We start from the raw sequence: 21,787 nt of genomic DNA, 5'->3' as shown, positions 1-21,787 counted from the left end.
GACAGTGAAATGGGAGAAGTCTCCCTTGCTGAATGTGCAGGTTCTGTCGGTGGGTATTTTGGCCAAGGACCCTAATATGGCCATCATGATGGATCCAGAGGGTATTGCGGAGGACCCCAGGGCGTAGGAAACCAATGGCTTTGTAGCAGCTGCAACTGAGGATAGTGCCACAGTGTAGGTGGCTTCCTATAGTAGTCCTGGTGGCGGCATGTGATGGATGGACCCTGCCCTTCATCCGACTCATCTGAAGACGAGAACTCGAAGACGGGTTCCATAGGCAATATTGTCCGAACTGGTGGAAGTGTGTGGGGCATCCGAGCGGGAGGTGAATGATAAGCTAAGTGTGGCATATCTATAGGGGGAGGTACAATCTCCCTAAAAATGAAGGGTCTGGACAAGTGTGGAGAGGTTGGGTCTCCCAGAGCAAACACGTCCTGGGGTTCTGGCACCCTCCCCAGTCTCCCAGAAGTTAAGGGCACTCTCTTCATACTTGGTACCAGCACCAGAGTGGTGGACTTCCCCATAGTGGAAAGGTTGCTTCTCTCATGAGGTGTCGGTTCTATCCCTGGTACTGGCAGATCCATCCTCTTGTAGGGACTCTTCTCATGCTTATGAGGCTTGGCACAAGCTCTCTCACAGTGACTGGAGGTAGTGGAAGGAGTCTTGGAAGGAGTCTTAGTCATGCTTCCTGGCCTCCCGACTAGGCCCTGGTGCGGTGTCCATAGTGGTAGTATCATCAGTGGTGGATTCAGACTCTGTAGCCTGAGGGGCACTCTTGGCTGTTTCAGGCCAATGCACGGGAGGTCCCCTGCCTGGATCCGAATGAGGCCTCATGCAACTTTCATGAGATGTCTCTTGTATTTTGGCTGTACATTTTGGCTGTATTTCAAGGAATCCCTGTTGAGGTTACAGGGACAAACCATCCCGATGAGTCGAAAGAATAGTAAATATGGCAGGCGACCGGCTTGGCTTAATGGTGAAATCCTAGCGGATCTTAAACATAAAAAAGAAGCTTACAAGAAGTGGAAGGTTGGACATATGACCAGGGAAGAGTATAAAAATATTGCTCGGGCATGTAGGAAAGATATCAGGAGGGCCAAATCGCACCTGGAGCTGCAGCTAGCAAGAGATGTCAAGAGTAACAAGAAGGGTTTCTTCAGGTATGTTGGCAACAAGAAGAAAGCCAAGGAAAGTGTGGGCCCCTTACTGAATGAGGGAGGCAACCTAGTGACAGAGGATGTGGAAAAAGCTAATGTACTCAATGCTTTTTTTGCCTCTGTTTTCACTAACAAGGTCAGCTCCCAGACTGCTGCGCTGGGCATCACAAAATGGGGAAGAGATGGCCAGCCCTCTGTAGAGATAGAGGTGGTTAGGGACTATTTAGAAAAGCTGGACGTGCACAAGTCCATGGGGCCGGACGAATTGCATCCGAGAGTGCTGAAGGAATTGGCGGCTGTGATTGCAGAGCCCTTGGCCATTATCTTTGAAAACTCGTGGCGAACGGGGGAAGTCCCGGATGACTGGAAAAAGGCTAATGTAGTGCCCATCTTTAAAAAAGGGAAGGAGGAGGATCCTGGGAACTACAGGCCAGTCAGCCTCACCTCAGTCCCTGGAAAAATCATGGAGCAGGTCCTCAAAGAATCAATCCTGAAGCACTTAGAGGAGAGGAAAGTGATCAGGAACAGTCAGCATGGATTCACCAAGGGAAGGTCATGCCTGACTAATCTAATCGCCTTTTATGATGAGATTACTGGTTCTGTGGATGAAGGGAAAGCAGTGGATGTATTGTTTCTTGACTTTAGCAAAGCTTTTGACACGGTCTCCCACAGCATTCTTGTCAGCAAGTTAAGGAAGTATGGGCTGGATGAATGCACTATAAGGTGGGTAAAAAGCTGGCTAGATTGTCGGGCTCAACGGGTAGTGATCAATGGCTCCATGTCTAGTTGGCAGCCGGTGTCAAGTGGAGTGCCCCAGGGGTCGGTCCTGGGGCCCGTTTTGTTCAATATCTTCATAAATGATCTGGAGGATGGTGTGGATTGCACTCTCAGCAAATTTGCGGATGATACTAAACTGGGAGGAGTGGTAGATACGCTGGAGGGGAGGGATAGGATACAGAAGGACCTAGACAAATTGGAGGATTGGGCCAAAAGAAATCTGATGAGGTTCAATAAGGATAAGTGCAGGGTCCTGCACTTAGGACGGAAGAACCCAATGCACCGCTACAGACTAGGGACCGAATGGCTAGGCAGCAGTTCTGCGGAAAAGGACCTAGGGGTGACAGTGGACGAGAAGCTGGATATGAGTCAGCAGTGTGCCCTTGTTGCCAAGAAGGCCAATGGCATTTTGGGATGTATAAGTAGGGGCATAGCGAGCAGATCGAGGGACGTGATCGTTCCCCTCTATTCGACACTGGTGAGGCCTCATCTGGAGTACTGTGTCCAGTTTTGGGCCCCACACTACAAGAAGGATGTGGATAAATTGGAAAGAGTCCAGCGAAGGGCAACAAAAATGATTAGGGGTCTAGAGCACATGACTTATGAGGAGAGGCTGAGGGAGCTGGGATTGTTTAGTCTGCAGAAGAGAAGAATGAGGGGGGATTTGATAGCTGCTTTCAACTACCTGAAAGGGGGTTCCAAAGAGGATGGCTCTAGACTGTTCTCAATGGTAGCAGATGACAGAACGAGGAGTAATGGTCTCAAGTTGCAATGGGGGAGGTTTAGATTGGATATTAGGAAAAACTTTTTCACTAAGAGGGTGGTGAAACACTGGAATGCGTTACCTAGGGAGGTGGTAGAATCTCCTTCCTTACAGGTTTTTAAGGTCAGGCTTGACAAAGCCCTGGCTGGGATGATTTAACGGGGACTTGGTCCTGCTTTGAGCAGGGGGTTGGACTAGATGACCTTCTGGGGTCCCTTCCAACCCTGATATTCTATGATTCTATGATTCTATGATTCTCTGGGGAAGGACTGGCAGATGCTGCACCTAGATATGACGTAGCCCTCCCCCAAGCAGTTGAGACCGCACTGGTGTTCACCACTGACCGAGATGGAACATGGGCAGGAGGCACAGATTTTAAAGCCGGGGGTCTTCAGCATAGTTCAGTATCTGTGCACAGGTACTAATGGGGGGAGTAGGGAAGAGGACTAGAGGCAAAAACAGCCCCCAAACTAACTATTCTACTCTCAAACTACTGGAAATTATCTAAAAGCAGTAAAAGTATGTATAAACTATATACAAGGTTCTGATGCAGACCATGTGGCAGTGCGAAGGAATTGGAGACGTGGTCGGTCCGCCCTGCCCTTTTTATCACCTCACACAAAACCATGAGGCGAGTTCAGGGCACGTGCACGGACCAATGGAGGCTACAACTTTTAACTTCTCCAGCTCCCGACACATGATGCCCATGCATCAACCCCTCCGTGGAATACAGTAGGGTCCATAACTGGAAGAAGCAGAGACTCATAGACTTTAAGGTCAGAAGGAATCCTCATGATCATGTAGTCTGACTTCCTGCACATTGCAGGCCACAGAACCTCACCCACCCACTCCCAGAATAGACCTCTAATCTCTGGTTGAGTTACTGAAGTCCTCAAGTCATGATTCAAAGACTCCAAGTTACGGAGTCTCCGCTGTTTACACTAGTTTAAACCTGTAAGTGACCCGTGCCCCATGCTAAGTGGCCATGAGTTAGCCATGAGTTAAAGTGGATGTTTGCTTACTCTGTTTTCAGTTGTCTGTCTGTCTGGTGGGTGGTTGGTAACCTGTGAAAAATGAGCTTGGTTACGTCTGCCCTGCTCTCGGTGAACATGCATCCATATGACTAAGACCACCATCATAATTGTTACCACTCTGGGCATTCTCAGCAGGGAGTGACTGGACAAGGACCCTGGAGTACCTGTCTGCTCCTACCGATTATCCCTACAAGGTAAATTTGGATACATCCGTCGTGGAAGCTTGCCTTGTTTCTGGCTCTGCTCTTTGATCACATGGATAGTTTCAGTTTCCAGGGATGGGAATCCAGCTACTTTCATGAGCACTAAAGATTGAGGGAAGGGAAATGGACAGACCTGTCCCCCTTACTCTTTTTGTACTAATGTTTTTGGTGTATCCCTCATTTTGGGGGGGTCTCTGCTACAGAGTTCTTAGCAGGTCATTCTCTGCCACCACCTTCAGTGCTATAGCTGTCCTGAGTGCTGCCTGGGAGCCTCTCTGCATTTTCTTTTAACAGTTAATTACTTTGCTAAATAAAAACAAACTTCAAAGTGCATAAACAGACCTTTTGGATCTGCATAACGATTTATTTCAATGTGGCATTCCTCATGGGACAGACAGAGGTATGAAATGCCTATGGTCTATAGTCCATTTGCTTATTTATTCCTTCCATTGTAGCCATTATGGTATATGATGTCAGTGCTGACTAATAATAGGACACTTTGTCTACAATGGTGCCATTGAGGGGACAGTATGAAAAATCCCTTTGGGCTTTCTTCCCACAGCTACAGTTCCATCCCCAGTGAGTGCTTTTTGTTAGTGTCAAATGTAGGATCCTGCCCATGCATAAGTGCCATCTTTCTAATACTCATCTCCCTTCCTTGATTTTTTTTCAGAAGTGTTTATTTGCAGACCTGCTTTAAAAATGATCAAGTCTGGAGCGCTACATTTTTAATACCATACAAGGCTACCCTCACTATTATTATTATTATTATTATTATTATTTTATTTTTTATTTTCTTTTTAAGAGGGACTCTAATTTGAATTTCAGTTTATAGGGAAGGGCATCCCATTTGAACTAATATTCCAAGTTCCATTCTGACCTTTTCTGATTGGCTTACATACCGCTTCCAAGGGGAGTAAACAATGAGATATAGTCTTAACTTTAGCTACCGCATCATGAAACAGATATTGGAACAGTTTAGGAAGGGGTCACCAGTAATATCTCCCACCTCTACTCCCACCCTTGCAGCTAGTAAAATGCTGTAGAGGGTGGTTATGTTGAGTAGTTGGATGGGCTGTTTAACTCCTATTCTCTCCATCTGTTAGTAGACATTTCAAAGCCACATTGCGTGTCCCTGTAAGCTTAGATTGGAGAAGGTTTGTGTAACAAGATTTTTTTGTATATTATGCTTGTTTGGGATCCCTCCATAAAATGGGTCACTTTTATGTGACATCTATTGATCTAACATAGTGTAACATGCATCTGATGAAGTGAGCTGTAGCTCACGAAAGCTTATGCTCAGATAAATTGGTTAGTCTCTAAGGTGCCACAAGTACTCCTCTGCTAATGTTTCCATAAGGGGAAAAAACTGTTCTTCCTCACTCTCCACTCCTTTCCTTGGATCTCAGGCACTGGCGTTTCAGATCTAGGCATACCAGTGAGCAGGCAGCACAGGTAGGCCTGGGTCATGGAAACCCAAGACATGCTGCGTTCTGCGTAAGGAAATACATTTTCACACAAAGCACAGTCAGCCTGTGGAACTTGTTGCCAGGGGATGTTGTGAAGGCCAAACGAGTGAATGGGCTCAAAGGAGAACTAGATAAGCTCATGGAGGGCAATTCGGTCAATGGCTGTTAGCCAAGATGGTCATGGAAGCAACCCCATGCTCTGGATGTCCCTAAATCTCCGATTACCAGAAGTGGGGACTGGACAACAGGGAATGGATCAATCAATAGTTGCCCTGTTCTGTGCATTTCCTCTGAAGCATTTGGCACCATCCACTGTTAGAAGCCAGGATACTGGGCTAGATGGACCATTGTTCTGACCCAATATGGCCATTCTTATGAGACTGGTCCAGACTAAGTCCAGTCATCCTACTCTTACTAAACGCCTGGTGGGTTTTTTTTCCCCCTCCAGGGATGCTGAGCCACTTCTAATGTCAGTATAAATCAATAGGAGTTGTGGGTGCTCAGCATCTGTGAAAATCAGACCTTAGGAGTCAGAATATCATGAATCCACAACACACAGAGAAGGAAAAGTCAATTTGATCTTTGGTTTACAAAATCCACATTATCTTTTAAAGGCTGCCTGTGAAACGACCAAAGTAATGATAATGCTCAGGTATGCAGGAGTCCTTTCAGCCAGAAGGATCCTGACGTGCTTTACAAACTAAACACAGGAATCACTTGCAGGCATTGCTTTCTGTTTTTGTTAACTGATTTGATGGAAAAAGCAGAGTTTGATGGTGGGATTTTCAAAGATGACCAACTGCTGTTGAAATTCAGTGGGAGTTGGGCACCTCCCTCCCTTCAGCTCCTTTGAAAAATCCCAAACGAAAGCTATAATTTTCTAATATTCTATACTGCTGCATTCTGTGAACCTATGTCTTACTGTTCTGAATTTCAGTGGTTTGTGGTCACTGCTACCAATCTTCTCTATTTTCAGGCAGTTCCGTCCCTGTCAGTAAGTAGCAGTTTCAGGATCACTTCTCTGCTTGGATTCTTTGCTTTCTGGATGTTTAGTTTTTCTCTTGAAAATGAAAGCGCCTTCTTGATACATTTGCCTGTATACCTTACATAAGTTTTCTGGGTAAAGTCCCTGGTGAATTTCATATATCTCAGGAGTCCTGTAATGTTTCGTTTCTTTTCCAGTCCAGATGGTCTGTAGCAGATGGCTGCAGAACAGTTACTCTGTGTGTGTGTGTGCGCGCGCACACACACATATATAAAAAGATCTGTAGTAATTGTAAAGTGATTGGAGAGAGACACAGCATGCACAATGGCACTGCACATTTCCCCTGTACTATCCTGGCAACGTGCCTTAGCCTTTACCTAGAGCCAAACACACGTAAGGCTTGTTGCATACTGATCTATAGGGATATAAATTGCGGAGAGCTCTAACTGCTCGTGTAGACTCTGCCGCTGCGAATTAAAAGGTGCCTAGTGTGCTTTAATGTTGTCTTGTTTGAAACAGGATTACATCAGTGCTAACTAATTGCTTCAGTCTCATTCAATCCTGAATCTTTCAGTTCCAAAAACCACTCCCTTCTCCCACCCTGGCAGGCACTCTTCCACCTGTCCCGACAGATTTGTTGTGTCTCCTCCATCAGATGTGACTCTGATCTCCTGGGGAAATGATTGTTGAAGATAATGGTGCTGGGTGCTATACCAGCTGGATGATGATCCATCAGGGATTCGTACATTTATCTATTGTCGCTGGTTTGCAATGTCAATTTGGTAACCAAAGTGGTGGTGGAAAATCATTCCTTTTTTGTATTTAACATCTCTGTGGTTCAGTCACTATTCCTTCAGTCAGGAAAGACTTCATGGGAAATTATCTGGGATTTATTAGAGCTAGTCCCTGTTGTCCCTTAATTTCCTAGAGTTTTATGTTCCTGTTCAGTCCCTTTCTTCACCTTGATGTCTAAGTGCTCTGCTTTCACGGAACTCGCAGCCCTGGTGCTAGGGAACAAGAGGCCAAGATGAAGAATCTAACTCTAGTTGCCATCTTGAGTGGTCATGTAACTCCTGTTACTGTAGTCTCTGAGCACCTCACAATCTTCAGTGTATTTCTCCTTGAAACACCTCTGTGAGATCGGGAAATATTATCATCCCTGTGTTACAGATGGGGAACACAAAGATGAGGCACAAAGACTCAATGCTTGCCCAAGGTCACACAGGAAGTCTGTGGTGGAGCATAGACTTGTACCTAGCTCTCCTGAGTCCCAGGCTAGGACCATAACCACTAGACCATATTACTTCTTACAGTTATTCCACTGAGCTAATGGAAACAATGGTTATCTTTTTTTAAAGTCTGGCAGGGTGATAGCACAAGTCCCAGCTAATGGCTGGCTTCTGATGAAGACACGTCTGTTATGGCATCACAGTATGGACCCAGAAGCAGACATGGTGTGAGGGTTTCAGTGACAAAGGATCTGAATAGAGAGGAGGAAGCCTGTTAGAACTGGGGCTAGATCTTTCAGAGGGGCTTGGCACCCATAGTTTAATCAGATCTGCGGGTGCTCAGCATTCATGGAAGTGGAGATCCTAATGCAGAGAATAAGGTGAAAATAGAATTTGTATGCATTGCAAGATCTCTTAAAAATACAACTGCTGTTGTTGTCATGTTTCACAATGACTTAATTATCTCCTCCCCCACCTTGTATCTCCTTTCTCTCCTTCCGGCTCCCTCCCCAGGCACTCGGTCAGAGCACGAGCAGCCTTTAACTGTGGCTTCCCGAGTCTGGATTTTCATTGCTCTGGGTAATGTGGGTGGTTATATGTGCATGTGCTTATGCAGTGTTTGCAACTTCTTCCCTCCCCTTCTCTGTTGTCACTACTAACCCAGTAAATCTTTTTGGTCATCTCAAGACCATCCTCGCTTCAGTAGATAAGATTAAATTAATAACAAAGCTCTAAGTGCCAGGGAAATAAGAGGGGTGTGTGTGTGTGTGTGTGTGTGTGTGTAAAACTTTGTTGTATGTGTCAGCTGGGGTGAAATTGTGCTTTCTCAGCACTACAGACCTACTCTGCCTTCTGGGGGTTGAAACTCCCTTACCTGTACTCTATGCCTCCCCTCATTCCTATTGAATAACGTGGCTTGTTCTGACAATTCCACCCTAATTTATAAAAATAAGGAGCTTTTCACACTAAAGCAAAATAAGGTTTATTTTTTAAATTCGTTAGCTAATCTTGTGTGTGTGTTTTTTAGTAAGAGTTCTCTTGCTTGTTACTTCAAGGGTGTATTAAATCTTTTATTATGATCTCTGTCATAGAAATCTTTCTGATTCTGCAAACTCAACATCATGACTTCACTTTTAGGGGTTTGATGTGCTGTGGAGATGGGGGGAGGGAAGCCGTGACAAATGCTGGTTTGGTGATTAGCAAGCTTGGTAACAGAAACTATGAAATACGTGACTTATAAATGGGTTCTTTATTTGAAAGTTGTCCCTTGGTATGAAAGTATCTCATGATTTCTCTTGGCCTTGCAGGGAATCTCCCATTACTGCCAAAATCTGTGCTCCACACACAGTGTGTACATAATTTAGAAACTGAATACACAATGGCCCCCTGGTGGGGTCTTGGTCATGTGTGTGTATTTGGGCTTCTGCCTAACTGCAATTTCTCCTCTGTTCCTCATAAGGAAATGAAGAATATCAAATATGGGAAAGGGAGTAGCTTGTGTTTTATGGCTTTTTTGATTCCTTGCTTGGTACCCTCTGAACCTCAGAAATAGACTTTGGGATCTCCCACCATACTTTCTCCTCTCTGGATCCCTTTGAGCTATTTATTGAGTCACAGCCATCAGTCAAACAGAACATGACAGAGGCGTTCCTGTGGAGCACTGCTCTTTCAGCAGCTGATCGGGAATGCTCCCTAGTGACATACCTAAGCTCTTACCTTCCCCAGGGGGCTAGGAGCACTCCACAGCATTTTCAGCCCTTAATGCCAGGCTGGGCAGTGAGAGACTTGAAATGAAACCCATGTGGCCTCTATGATAGCACAGAGCCCCAACAAATAGGTGCATAGCCTGGTCCTTAAAAAATAAAATAAAACAAAGGGCATACCTTTCCTAATGGATTGTTCCTGGAGGATTTGCCTGCTCATGCTGTTGACTTCACCTGTAGGGTTTATTTGCCAGTTACTCCATTCAGAGCCTTATGGGAAGTGTATGGGTTGCTATGTGTACACATGAGCAACCTTTGGCTGCAAACCTTGATTCTTGAACTGTGCTCCCTGCGTGGGATTTCTGATAAGGACATCAAAAAAGCTGTTGAATTGGAATGAGAAGCAGAATCAGCTATTTTCCCAGCTCTGAGGTGTACAGGAGTCTCCACAACACACTGCTGGTCACATGGGCAGCCTCTGCTTGTTACTTAGAGGCAATCTTGATCCAGTTTTCTGTGGGGCTGGCTTGAGGGGCCTGACTAATAGCAGAGGCTGGGCTACAGTGAGCTGGAGGAAATGAATATACTTAATGTGGTTTGTTGCAGAAGGAAGTTGGGAGGTGGAGGGGGCATCAGGTTTTTGTTCTTATCAACTGTCACTCTTCATATTCCTCCTTATCTTCCTCCAATATCAAATACCATTATGGGATTCTGCCAGCATTTCTCTCAACGCCTCCCTCCCAAAATTCTTCCGTAGCCAAAGCCTGACCGAGAGTTTAAAACCAGCTGTTTTTAATATTTAAAAAAAGTCAAACACGTGGGAGTAGTCCTCCATGTATGCTTCGCTCCAGCATGTGTGATGTTGCAATTGTGAGGTATGGAGGAGGGGAAGCTATGACTTAGGAGGGGGGTGGGGGGGGTAGCTTTTTTACTTTTCTTCCTTCTCCCTCTTCCCCTCCCCAGTCCCATTTCCTGCCCTTCCAAAGGAAACTCTGTCTGCATGTGTGGGAGTGTGCTTATTTTTGGTCAGTCATAATAGGGCAAATTAGAATATGCTCTTCAGAATCTTCCATGTGACCCCTCACTGTGACACGTGTTGACTTCCATTGGTTTAGGGAAGCGGGAATCTAAATCCCTCGGCCTCTGTCTTTTTTTCTTTTCCCCCACTCCCCGTTGTGGCTAGAAAAAGAGGAGTGTGATTTAAGTTAGATGGGCTAGAATGAAAAGTTCTTGCAGCTTTAATCATGCAGTTGCTACAGATTGACTCCATAATAAGTGGCACTAATTACAAGATATAATGCACTGACACTTACTTGGCAAAAACATCTATTTGGGAATGGAATAGATGCTTTCATAATCTTTGCATGCCCCTCATCTCTTCTCCCCCACCCCCCCCGGCCCCCCATGGTGTTTTTCTCCATTGCTGTTGCTTTCACGGCTTTGCCTTCTAATCTCTTCTCTCATGGTGCCAACTCTGCTTCCACATGTTTTTCTCAAGGCACCAGTGGTACAAAGTGGCCACAGTGCAGGGGTGAATTTCCCCTCGTAATTGTTACAGTGATGTGCAAGGATAAACAGCAGGGGAAACGCAGAAAAAGAGCAAATGGTCATATCACTCACTAAATTATCTAAGGAGATGTGCTAGTGGAACACTAAGCTTCATAGGGAAGATCTAACTTTCAGCTTTGTGGTCAGAAGTGTCTCTCCCCTGTGGTTGCCCTGTCCTGGGATGGAAAGGTTCCCACCTGCCCCATTGCTCTCTGGAAATGAATGGCTGTTCTTCTGGGGCCTGAGCCTTCACTTGTTAACCTTCTGCTCTGTAAAGTTGACTAAACAAGTAGTAGTATTTCCTGAGATTGTAACTTTCCGTTAATCCCAGGAAACTGGAATGCAGGCTCTAAAAATGGGGGGTAGGGGGGTGGAGGGGGAGAAACCCTTAAAACAAAACTTAGGCAAACAGTATACATGCTTTTCCTTATATGCAGTATAGTTGTAGCAATAGGTGCTGACTCTGTGGGTGCTCCAGGACTGGGGGGAAAAAAATTAGTGGGTGCTTAGCACCCACTGGCAGCTAGTTCCTTCCCTCCCCTCCCTCCCTCCCAGTGCCTCCCACCCACCGTGGATCAGCTGTTCCATGGCATGGGGGAGGGGAGGAGCAGGAATGGGGCGTGCTCTGGGGAGGGGGTGGAACTGGGTGGGAAGAGGCCATCGGTCCCAGGATATTAGAGAGACAAGGTGGGTGAGGTGATATCTTTTATTGACAAGCTCCCTCAGAACACTATCCTCACTGCCATGGATGTCCCTTCCCTATACATCAACATCCCTCACAATAAAGGCATAGCTGCCTGCCTCAAATATTTACAAGACAATGGACAAGCCTTGGATGTCTACACCAAACTCATCCATTTCATCCTCCCCCATAACAATTTTACGTTCAACAATAAACACTTGCCCAAACCATGGGAACAGCCAGGGCTACTGGGATGGTTCCCCAATGTGCCAACCTCTTCGTGAGTCACCTTGAAGAATTTCTGGACAAATGCACCATAAAACCACTGATATACATGGATGATATTTTCATCCTCTTGCCAGATGGCTTAAACTTCCCTATAGATTTCCACCGCAACTTCTTAAACTACCACACATCCATTAAACTCTCTCTGGAACACTCACTCCCACACTTACATCAACTTCCTAGACACCGCAATCAGCTTCAAAGCAGAACCCTACAGACAACCATATATAAGAAAATGACTGATCACCACACCTACCTTCACAGATCCAGTAACCACCCCAAACACACCAAGAAATCTGTTCTCTACAGCCAGGCACTCAGATACCATAGAATATGCTCTGAGGAGAAAGTCCAGGATATACGCCTGAACACATTTAAAAGTGCCTTCACCAAACAGATCTACCAGAGAAGCAGATCGCATCATGGAACAGACCACCCGGATACCTTGAGAACCTGATTAAACACAGAAATAGAATTCCCTCCAACCACATACCCCTAGTTGTCACCTAGCTCCCCACAGTGGAGCCCAATACAGGGTGTCATCACACTACTACAACCCATCCTCGATGGGGACCCCATCCTGAGAGAGAGCTTTCCTGAACCCCCACTTCTGGCCTTCAAATAACCCCCTCGACTTCTCAAAGCTCAACACTAGAAGCAAACTCCGCTCAGACCAAGACACACCAACTCAAAGTGGCACCAGGTCCTGCCAGAACAACAGATGCAAAACCTGTGGACCTATCTCCACTGCTACAATGATCCATACATCACACATGTAAAGATCCAGGGATCCTACACATGCCTATCACATGTGGTATATACTTCATCCAGTGCACTAAATGCCCCAGTAACAACTATGTGGTGAAACCAGACAACCACTAGACTCAAATGAACACTCTCACAGGAAAATAAGACACCAACAACCTATCACCTGTGAGTGAACGCTTTTTTTTTTTTTTACAAAGTGATCACTGACTTCTGTCCTCATCCTCAAATGAAACCTGAACAAGGCTTTCAAAAAATGAATGTTGAATTCATGACTCTGCTAGACACTAAAAATTGTGGATTGAACAGACACTGGATTTATGGTTTATTAGAACAATCTGTAATCCACGAACTCCCCTTTTGTCCTATGACTGCAGAGGTGTTAGTGGGCCACTGTAGCATAAGTAGTTATCACACATTCTAAGGGACCATTTAAGGTAAACAATTTGTTCCATCTTGCATTTAGTTGTGATGCTCAAGAGTATCTTTTCCAGACCTGAAGAAGAGCTCTGTGTGGCTCAGAAGCTTCTCTCTCACCAACACAAATTACTTGTAAAAGTGAAAAGGGATTACCTCACCCACCTTGCTTTTCACTGGACATTTATTTGCCTGGTCTTATTCCCCATTCCCTCTTTTGGGCCTCTGTGACCATAAGGATGTTTCCTTTGTGAACTTTTACCACTTTACAAAACTTAAAAAGTACTTGACCTAGACAAAAGTAACACCTATTTCAATTAATGGTTTCTTCCCCAGCTTGATTAAGGCAGTGTGCCTATTCTAAGGGAGAAAGCATTGTAGGGATGTTGATTTCATGAAATTGATGTATTGCATTGTTTGTCTATCACATCTTTTAGGGGAGAACCTCTTTCATGCACTGGCATACAACATGCTGTACAGCTGTGGCTGTACCAGTGCATTCTGGGATTCTTAAAGTACCTATCCCATAGTTCTCAGCACTGTTTCTGGGAGCCGAAGGCTTTTGGGTCATTTCCAAACACAGGGCACTTCATGGTGGGATGGAATTAGGAGGACCAGCTGAATTGATAAAGTTGCAGTGCTTATGAATTCCTGCCCAAATTGGGGGGGAGAGTTTATATACTCAGTCCTGAATTAAAGGCATTGTTCCAGGTATTGCAATAGATTAGTACAACCACTCCACTGTTCCTGAGATTCTTGGAACAGCTGTAGTTTGAACACAAGGCTGAACAAAATTGCAAGCTCAGAACACTTATCCAATGGTTTGGGGTTGGTGATGGTGGGCGGTTGGTAGTGAGGGACCGGTATCATTGGCTGGCAGGTATCATAGGCTGTGGGAGCCTCTCTCTCCCCAAATGGCCTGGTGTGGCCCCATCCACGCTCCACCCCCAGACCACCTCCTGCAGTTCACTGGCCCAGGCTGGCTGGGGCTGGCCGGCCTGCCGCAGGGACTTGGGGCACCGGGCGCTCGGGCCACGCTGCCTGCCTCACGCACTGGAGCTGGGGTCTGTGGTGGGAGTGCTCTGGGATCCTGCAGGGGAAGGGGGGGAGAAGCAGGGCCTTGGGCACAAGGGGAGGGGTTGGGGGCTAGCCTCCCACAACGGCTGGGTCACCAGCCACCCATGCTGGTATTCATCAAAACAGTGGGCTCCATGTGAAGATGACAGATGTCAGTGTTAGTGCTGGCTGGGAGGATGGGGCATCTGTCTTGGATCACAAGCAATGTGAACCTTTGCGTTGCGAGCAAGGGAAACCATAAGGTACTTATTTAGTGAGAAATTGAAAGCGTTCTTGATTGTGCGTGTTTTTTTGGGGGGGGGGGGGGTTTCTATCTGCCTAGTTAGATTACATGTAGGTGATCGTGTGATCCAAAAACCAGCCACACTCCTTAGTGAATGATACTGAAGTTGTAATGCCCATCTCAGCATTTGAACACAAAGTCCTGTCAATGTTCTTTCTCCCTGCACCTAGATAATGGATATCTCCCTGATAGAGAGGGCAACAGTTTACACTGGGCAGGTCATAAAACCCATGGGTGATGAGATCATCATCCCTAGGCCATTTGATCCTTGAGCTCTGATGAAGGCTATGGGCTAATGTCCAACATGAGGTGTCATGCCTGTGGATTGCTTCACCTCCCCCCGCCCCCAGGTTAGGCTATGGACACACTACCACTTACATCACTCGGGGGTGCGAATAAGCCACCCACCCGAGTGATGTAAGTTCCACTGACCTAAGCGCCAGTGTGGACAGCGCTGTGTTGGTGGGAGTTGCTCCCACTGACAGCTCCCGCCGCTTGCGGGGGCTGGAATAATTAAGGCGACAGGAGAGCTCTCCCCCGTTGTCTTAGAGCATCGGCAGTAGTGTAGCCATAGCCTTAGACTACTCTTTTCTTGCCTCTTCCCTCAACACCTTCACTGCCTGCTACCCAATGAAGTGACTGTTAATTTATTTGGAGGGTGAGGGGGTGTGTGGACTTTTATTTTATACACCGTTTAGATCAATTATGATACTCGGGCAACATTTCAGACATCTGGCTCAAGGCACTTAGATAAGTGGCCTCACTTTTGAAAAGCGTAGAGCACTTAAATAGGGATTTAGGAGCCTAATTTTAGGTGCCCATTTTTGAAAATGTTAACCTTGGTATTTTTACTTTTAAATGAGTACAGAAAATATAATTGCAAAGCAAAGGCTAGTAAGTCCTAGTGAAATAAAAAATAAATGTGAAACCTCTCCTTTAACCGTTTGGATCTAAAAACAAAATCTTAGCTATTTTAGAATACCTGGGCAACTGAATTACAGGATTCTACAGTTCCATAGAGGATGTCTAGTTATAAGTGACGGGAGTAAAGTTAAAGCCACTAGATATCTCAAGATGAACAGTAGCGCCCATAAATCAGATTTGCTATTTCAATATTGAAACAACAATGAAGAGTTTTAATTCTTAAATATGGAAAGAAATAAGCACTCTTTAAAAAGATTTTTAAAATGTTCTATCCGTCATCAAAACAGCAGGCAACAGTACAGAAATTCTACAGCTGGAGCAAATATCAAACAGTGCTTCTTACTTACTCTGTTCAACATCTTTTGTCTGAGGATCTGGCCACAATACTCCTAGTACCTTCTGCAAAGGAATGGTGTGCGGCTCACTCACTGTTTGCAAAGCAATTCTCTGGGCCTTTCATCCAGCGCTATGCTGTATTACATGCAAGGGCTGAAATTAACTTTTTCGGGCTGTAGTTTTGTGGGGATGAGGAAAAGGAAACAGTGCCAGTCCTAGCCATCATCAAATTAAGTACTGAATACATCTGTCTTGTCAACCATTACTGTAGTGTTAAAATCCACATACACACAAGAGGGTATTAGAATAATCGAGTGGCAATAACTGATGCCAATTATGCAGCTACAAAACATTTTGTTCTTCCTGCCTAGGGCAACAAACAAGCCATTAAAAGCAGACTAGTGAGCCACAAAGCTGTGGGTGAGAGATTTTAACTTTTTAAAAGCTCATTGTTTATCCAGGGGTTAGCTAAAAGCTGTTATCTGAAAGTGCAGCTAGAGGATCCTCATGTGTGTTTTTTTTTTTTTTTTTTTTTTTAAATGCAAGTTCCTTCCCTGCAGATGTAACAATTTACAGACTTCATCCAACAAATTCTCATCCCAGAACAAATATTTCTTGCTTGCTTCATGCTCACGTAGTATGGCTGGGAAGAGAATAGCTGTTTTTATCCCTTCCTTATTGTAGGTCACTTTTTTTTTTTTTAAACTGGTATAAGTGAGCAATGCTTTGTCTGGCTGCCTGTTATCAGTAGAGAGACCACTAACCGAGTGGGATGGAGGCTGAACTGCTTTCTGTCTGGGATGAGTCATGTTGTGGGGAGATGGTGTTGGGAAGTTTGCATGGCTGTTGCCTATTCTGAGGCTAGACTCAGTCTCCAGAGCTGTCAATCCAGCACACTTTGCAAGCAGTAAAATCACTCTTAATAAAAAGTTATGACGACAGTGTAACTAGAGATGGGGGTGGCGTGCTGGAGAAGAGTGCAGGCAATATTAATCTGGCTTCTCAGGCTGAGAGCGTAAGAGCAGCCTTATGAAAAGAACGAGTATTCCAGTTAGCCTGGTGTACAGGGATAGGGGGCAAACAATAGTAGCTGGGACAAGAGAACAAATGTTTTCTGCCCGGTGACATAATCCAGTCACTGGGTTCTAACCTAGCAGACCTAAAACCAAATTGAGATCTGTGTGGGACCCTGATGTGGTTCTTCCTGGAGGGCTTCCAGCCAACTGACTCATGGCTGTGGAGCTCAGGCCTGGGTGACTCATTTGTTCACAATCCCTGATTTTATAGGAAGAGGGCGGGAGGTAACAGAATATATGCACAACCCGTTTAAAGCGAGATGAGACTCAAGAGTCCTGCACTGGTTGTGGGGTTCTTGATTTATGATTCTAGGTGGCTGGGAACCAGCAGTGCCACTCATTTCCCTGCATGGGAAGATGATCCCATATAGAGGGATGTCTCTGCACAATAGGGTGGGGAGAGGGCACAATTTGGTTCATGTATTCTCCTGATGCAAGGACTCAAGTCTAGTGCAGACAGCAACATTTAGCTTCCCCAAAGTGGGTGGGGTGGGACCGTGACCCAACCTGTCCCTCCACAGCAGCCCACAAAGTTGTTCCCAGGTCAGACCTCCAGGAGACTTTGTGCCTGAGTTAAACTCAGGGCCTGAGAGAGCTCTCACTGGAGCAGCGTGCCTCTTCACTGCACCCTCTCTAAACCCTGAATGATTATGGTTTTGGGAGGGAAAAATGGCCCCTCAGGTCTTGTTTTCTTGGAGCTAGTAAAAGCATGTAATTAGAGCCCTCACTTTCTGGAGGGGGAGAGGGTAATGAACTAATATGCTAATTTAAGAATCCCTGTATTACTTCATCAGAGATGGGTTGGAAACTAGACCCATACATCTGGTCAATAGCTGATTTTAGTGTTTTCCATGGAAGTATGTGTATGGGTTTGTGCAATATAGAGCTGCATTGTGAGATTTACCCAGCATGGACTTCAACATTTCTAGCTGTGTAAACGGAGTGAGTTGGGAAGATGTGAACACTAAGTTACCATGTGAATCCATCAGCTCTGACTTTCCTGGCATTTGTTTGCCAGCTGCTGACACAACCAAAATGTTACTTGTTTGTTGGATTTTTCTTGTTACATCCAATTTTATTACTAAATGTTAGAATTAGTAAATACTGGTGTGAAGTCTGCATTAACAGGCCTGGTTAAGTAATCCAGATTGTTCTAATGCATTCCTCCATACAGGTTCAAGTGCCAACTCCATACTGTGCTTTATACACCCCTGCAAAGAAGGACATTTCAAGTCAGCCGACTGCCTGATAACAAATTTCATAATAGAGTAAAATGTAATGGCAGGTGATTATCTTGTTTTTGTACATTGGTTTTAGTTTGAATTTAGCACTGGTAGAAGGTGCCAGACTGACAGGCCAGAAAATTGAGATCCTCTCCATCCTCAGAGTGGATCTGTGAGCCATGGCAGTGCAAGCCTCCTTATGCTGTCCCACCAATATCCTTCAAACCTAACCTGACCTGGAAGGACATCATCCAAGGACCTGTCCCTCGGCTATATTGTCTGCTATAATAGGAAACAAATCTTCCACGCTGTTTTAAAAAGCTTGTGCAGCTAATGCAGCTCCACTGCCAATGTGAGCTTTGTTTCAGCTAAAGGTGAGAAGATAGTTGAGTCTCCATGCCTGCTGGCTCCTTGGTACGGCTGTTCACGTTCGAGGTGGTGGCAGCTTTTGTGATGAGTGCAACTGTCTGCTAGTAACTGATGGGAGCACTGAGCCTTGGGGTGGCTCTGGGGGATCAGATTGTTGCTTTGGTGGGTGTGCATGAAAACTCTGTGGGCGTGGGTGGGAGGGGGTGTGTGTGTGTGTGGGGAGGAGATGGGAACAGGGAATAGGGTAAAGAAATTGCAATCATGTTTTGCTAAGGGCAGGAATGGAAACAGGGACACAGGTGTAAGGCTCTGTGGTGTCAGAGCTGGGAAGGAGGATACTAAGGAAGGAAACTGGAATCATGCTTGCTGGAAGTTCACCCCAATAAACATCGAATTGTTTGCACCTTTGGACTTCGGGTATTGTTGCTCTCTGTTCATGCGAGAAGGACCAGGGAAGTAAGTGGGTGAAGGAATAAGCCCCCTAACATCTTGGTGCCGTGACTGACTCGGATGCATCGCATTGGATAGGTGAGTGGCAGCCTGTAAGTCCCCCTCCCCAACAGTCCGCGCAGCTGCTTGGAGGGGGTATCGCGAACTCTCGTGATGGTAGTTACAGGTTCTGGCAAGCCAGGGTAAAGGATTTTTTGGATAAATGGATAGGGAAGAACCAGGACCCATACCAGGTGCAGGGGTCAACCTGGGATGAGATTAAAAAGGAAACGGAGAAAGTGTTAGGGGACCCAGAGGTATGGGGGGGGGGGGCTGAGGAGCCAACCCTCTTTGGTATATGGGTAGTGGAAGAAGGTCCCTGCCCATGGGGACTGAATGCCTTCCAGGGAAAGGAGGCACTTCAGTCTGCTTGTGAGAGGTTTGAAGTAAGGGCAGCATTATGGAAAGCTGCCAGTAATCTTTCAAGTTTGGTGCTGCTTCAGCAAGGGCTGCTGAAGAGTTGTAAATTAGTTAGGGGTAGTGAAAGATGATTTTGCACAAAAGGGTTTATAGTCAAAAGCAGAGTTAACAGACCACCTTTAGAGACTGGAGCTGGGACTTGGTCCTGGGGGAGTGGAGAGAAAGGAAAAAAAAAAAAAAGCTTCAAAGTGCAACCTGCCTTTCCACACTCTTTTGTTTTTCTGAAGTTTTAATGGAGGGTACTTTGGATACTTATGTGAGATGTCAAGAAGGAAGTTTTTGTTTAATGATAAAACCCAGTTATATAAATGTAACTGTATGTGCAACTCTGTGCAGTCACATTGGATGGAAGCTTGGTAATTAAATGATCCAAGGGGGTCAGGTCGAGTGGCTACTACCACCACTATGCTTCTGTCCACAGAAGCCTTTACAGCTATTCTGAGGGAAAATGGGCCCTTTTCCCACAGAAATGGTCTATAAGGGACTGCTGCAGGCAGCAGGCGGAGAGAGAATCTGATCAAAATTATTTGACTTTGGGGTAATGTAATCAAAATCACTAAAGGATGGAAGGGGTTTCTATTGGAACTTAACTTGGCTGCCCCTGGTTGTGTCTAGTTGTACAAGATGGAAGGGTAATCGGGGTACAGTTGTGTAAAAGAGTAATCACAGTGCAAGGGATGTTAGGCAAAAGAGAATTTTGTGTGCGCGCACAGGTAAAAGAAAAGGAAAAGGGGAGGAATGATGGGAGCACTGAGCCTTGGGGGCTCGGGGGGATCAGATTGTTGCTTTGGTGGGTGTGCATGAAAACTCTGTGGGCGTGGGTGGGAGGGGGTGTGTGTGTGTGTGGGGGGGAGATGGGAACAGGGAATGGGGTAAGGAAGTTGCAATCATGTTTTGCTAAAGGGGGAAATGGGAACAGGGAATGGGAGTAAGGAAATTGGAATAATGTTTGGCTAAGGGCAGGAATGGGAACAGGGACACAGGTGTAAGGCTCTGTGGTGTCAGAGCTGGGAAGGAGGATACTAAGGAAGGAAACTGGAATCATGCTTGCTGGAAGTTCACCCCAATAAACATCGAATTGTTTGCACCTTTGGATTTCGGGTATTGTTGCTCTCTGTTCATGCGAGAAGGACCAGGGAAGTAAGTGGGTGAAGGAATAAGCCCCCTAACAGTAACGCCAAGTCTCAGTTTACGTAGGTCCCAGAATGGCCATTGGAGGGCAAAAAGTGGTTGTTAAAATCATATCTTAAGAAAATAAAACAATGTAATTTAGGGGCCAACTTCTGAGCATTTTGGAAGGGGATATGGTTCCTGCCATTGCACCCCTGTATAACAGACCAGAATCATGCTGTTTCTAGAATTAAGATGGGCTTTACTTATGAGTGCAGGGTGTATATAACGTGTGTCCCAGCACTCACGTGAGCAGTTGATTGTGTGGCAGATTTACTCCCAAGGAGGGTAGGCAGTGGTCCCACTACCATCGTCCCTCAGGGAAGCAATTGAACTCCATCTAGGATATATGCTGAATAATGCTTTTTCTGGATGTCCTGGCTCAGACCCCCCCCCCTCCCCCCCCCCCCAAAAAAAAAAAAAAAAAAAAAGGCAGGACATATACACTGAGCTGGAGAACAAAGGGGAAATGGTGCTAGGCTGCCCTTGGGAGGGACTTGGGAGCTCTCACCTGGGTGGACGAAGGGGCAAGAGAGGGAGTCTATCAGAGCTTGGCTGGCTCATCGGGACACTGGTTTAACTTCTGCTTCTCTGTGCCAACTAAGGACTTTCAGATTCTGTAGGCCAGGTGACTAATAAATCATTGCCTTGTTCTGAAAAGGCTGCCTGTGTCATTATAAATGCTCAATGAGAACATTGCACCCTGAAGGGACACAGTACAAGCCTCCAGCAAGAGTCTAGCTTGGCTGGATTCTCTTCAGGGAGCCTCAGAGAGAGACAGGAATTGTTGGTGCGAAGGTCCAGTTTGGGAATTGTGGAGACCACGGGCTTGCCCCTGCAGAACTGTGTGGGTTCTTGGGCCCACCACACTAAGGTGTTACTCCCAAGAGCTTGGTTATAGGCTGGGGCATAGACCAGACCCTGTGACTCCGTGACAAAGGTCTATCTAAAGTTCCATGCATTCCTGGATCTGTTTGCTTACCACAGGTGATGTCTTTAGGAGTTCTGTGCTCCCAGCAACCACTGGGGACATAGCCAAGAACAGATCAAAGCAAATGTCCTGAACGGTTTTAGAACAGCAGCAGTGGGGTTGTAATTCTCCCTTTTCATAAATTTGAAAATTGTAAGCATCCTTTACTACATTCTTTTAAATAAAGAAAAATAAAGTTAAACTTGTCATTCAGCAGCTTTTATCAAGGTGAAAAGCAATAAAAATCCACAAGAAAAATATAAAAGGAGATCCTTTTTAATATGCAGGGAAGACAGTTTAATCCTACAAGTTTCAGAGTAGCAGCCATGTTAGCCTGTATTCGCAAAAAAAAAACAGGAGTACTTGTGGCACCTTAGAGACTAACAAATTTATTAGAGCATAAGCTTTCGTGGGCTACAGCCCACTTCATCGC

At 45.6% G+C, this 21,787-nt stretch overlaps 1 protein-coding gene across 1 annotated transcript in view; it reads left to right on the top strand.

Moving 5' to 3' along the window:
- Positions 1-21,787, top strand: part of CREB3L2 (cAMP responsive element binding protein 3 like 2) — a 118,373-nt gene that overhangs the window by 35,862 nt on the left and 60,724 nt on the right. The window lies entirely within an intron of this gene.

Source organism: Chelonia mydas, chromosome 1, assembly GCF_015237465.2.
Source record: "Chelonia mydas isolate rCheMyd1 chromosome 1, rCheMyd1.pri.v2, whole genome shotgun sequence".
Lineage (NCBI taxonomy): Eukaryota > Metazoa > Chordata > Testudines > Cheloniidae > Chelonia > Chelonia mydas.
This window is presented reverse-complemented; position numbering and strand designations above follow the sequence as displayed.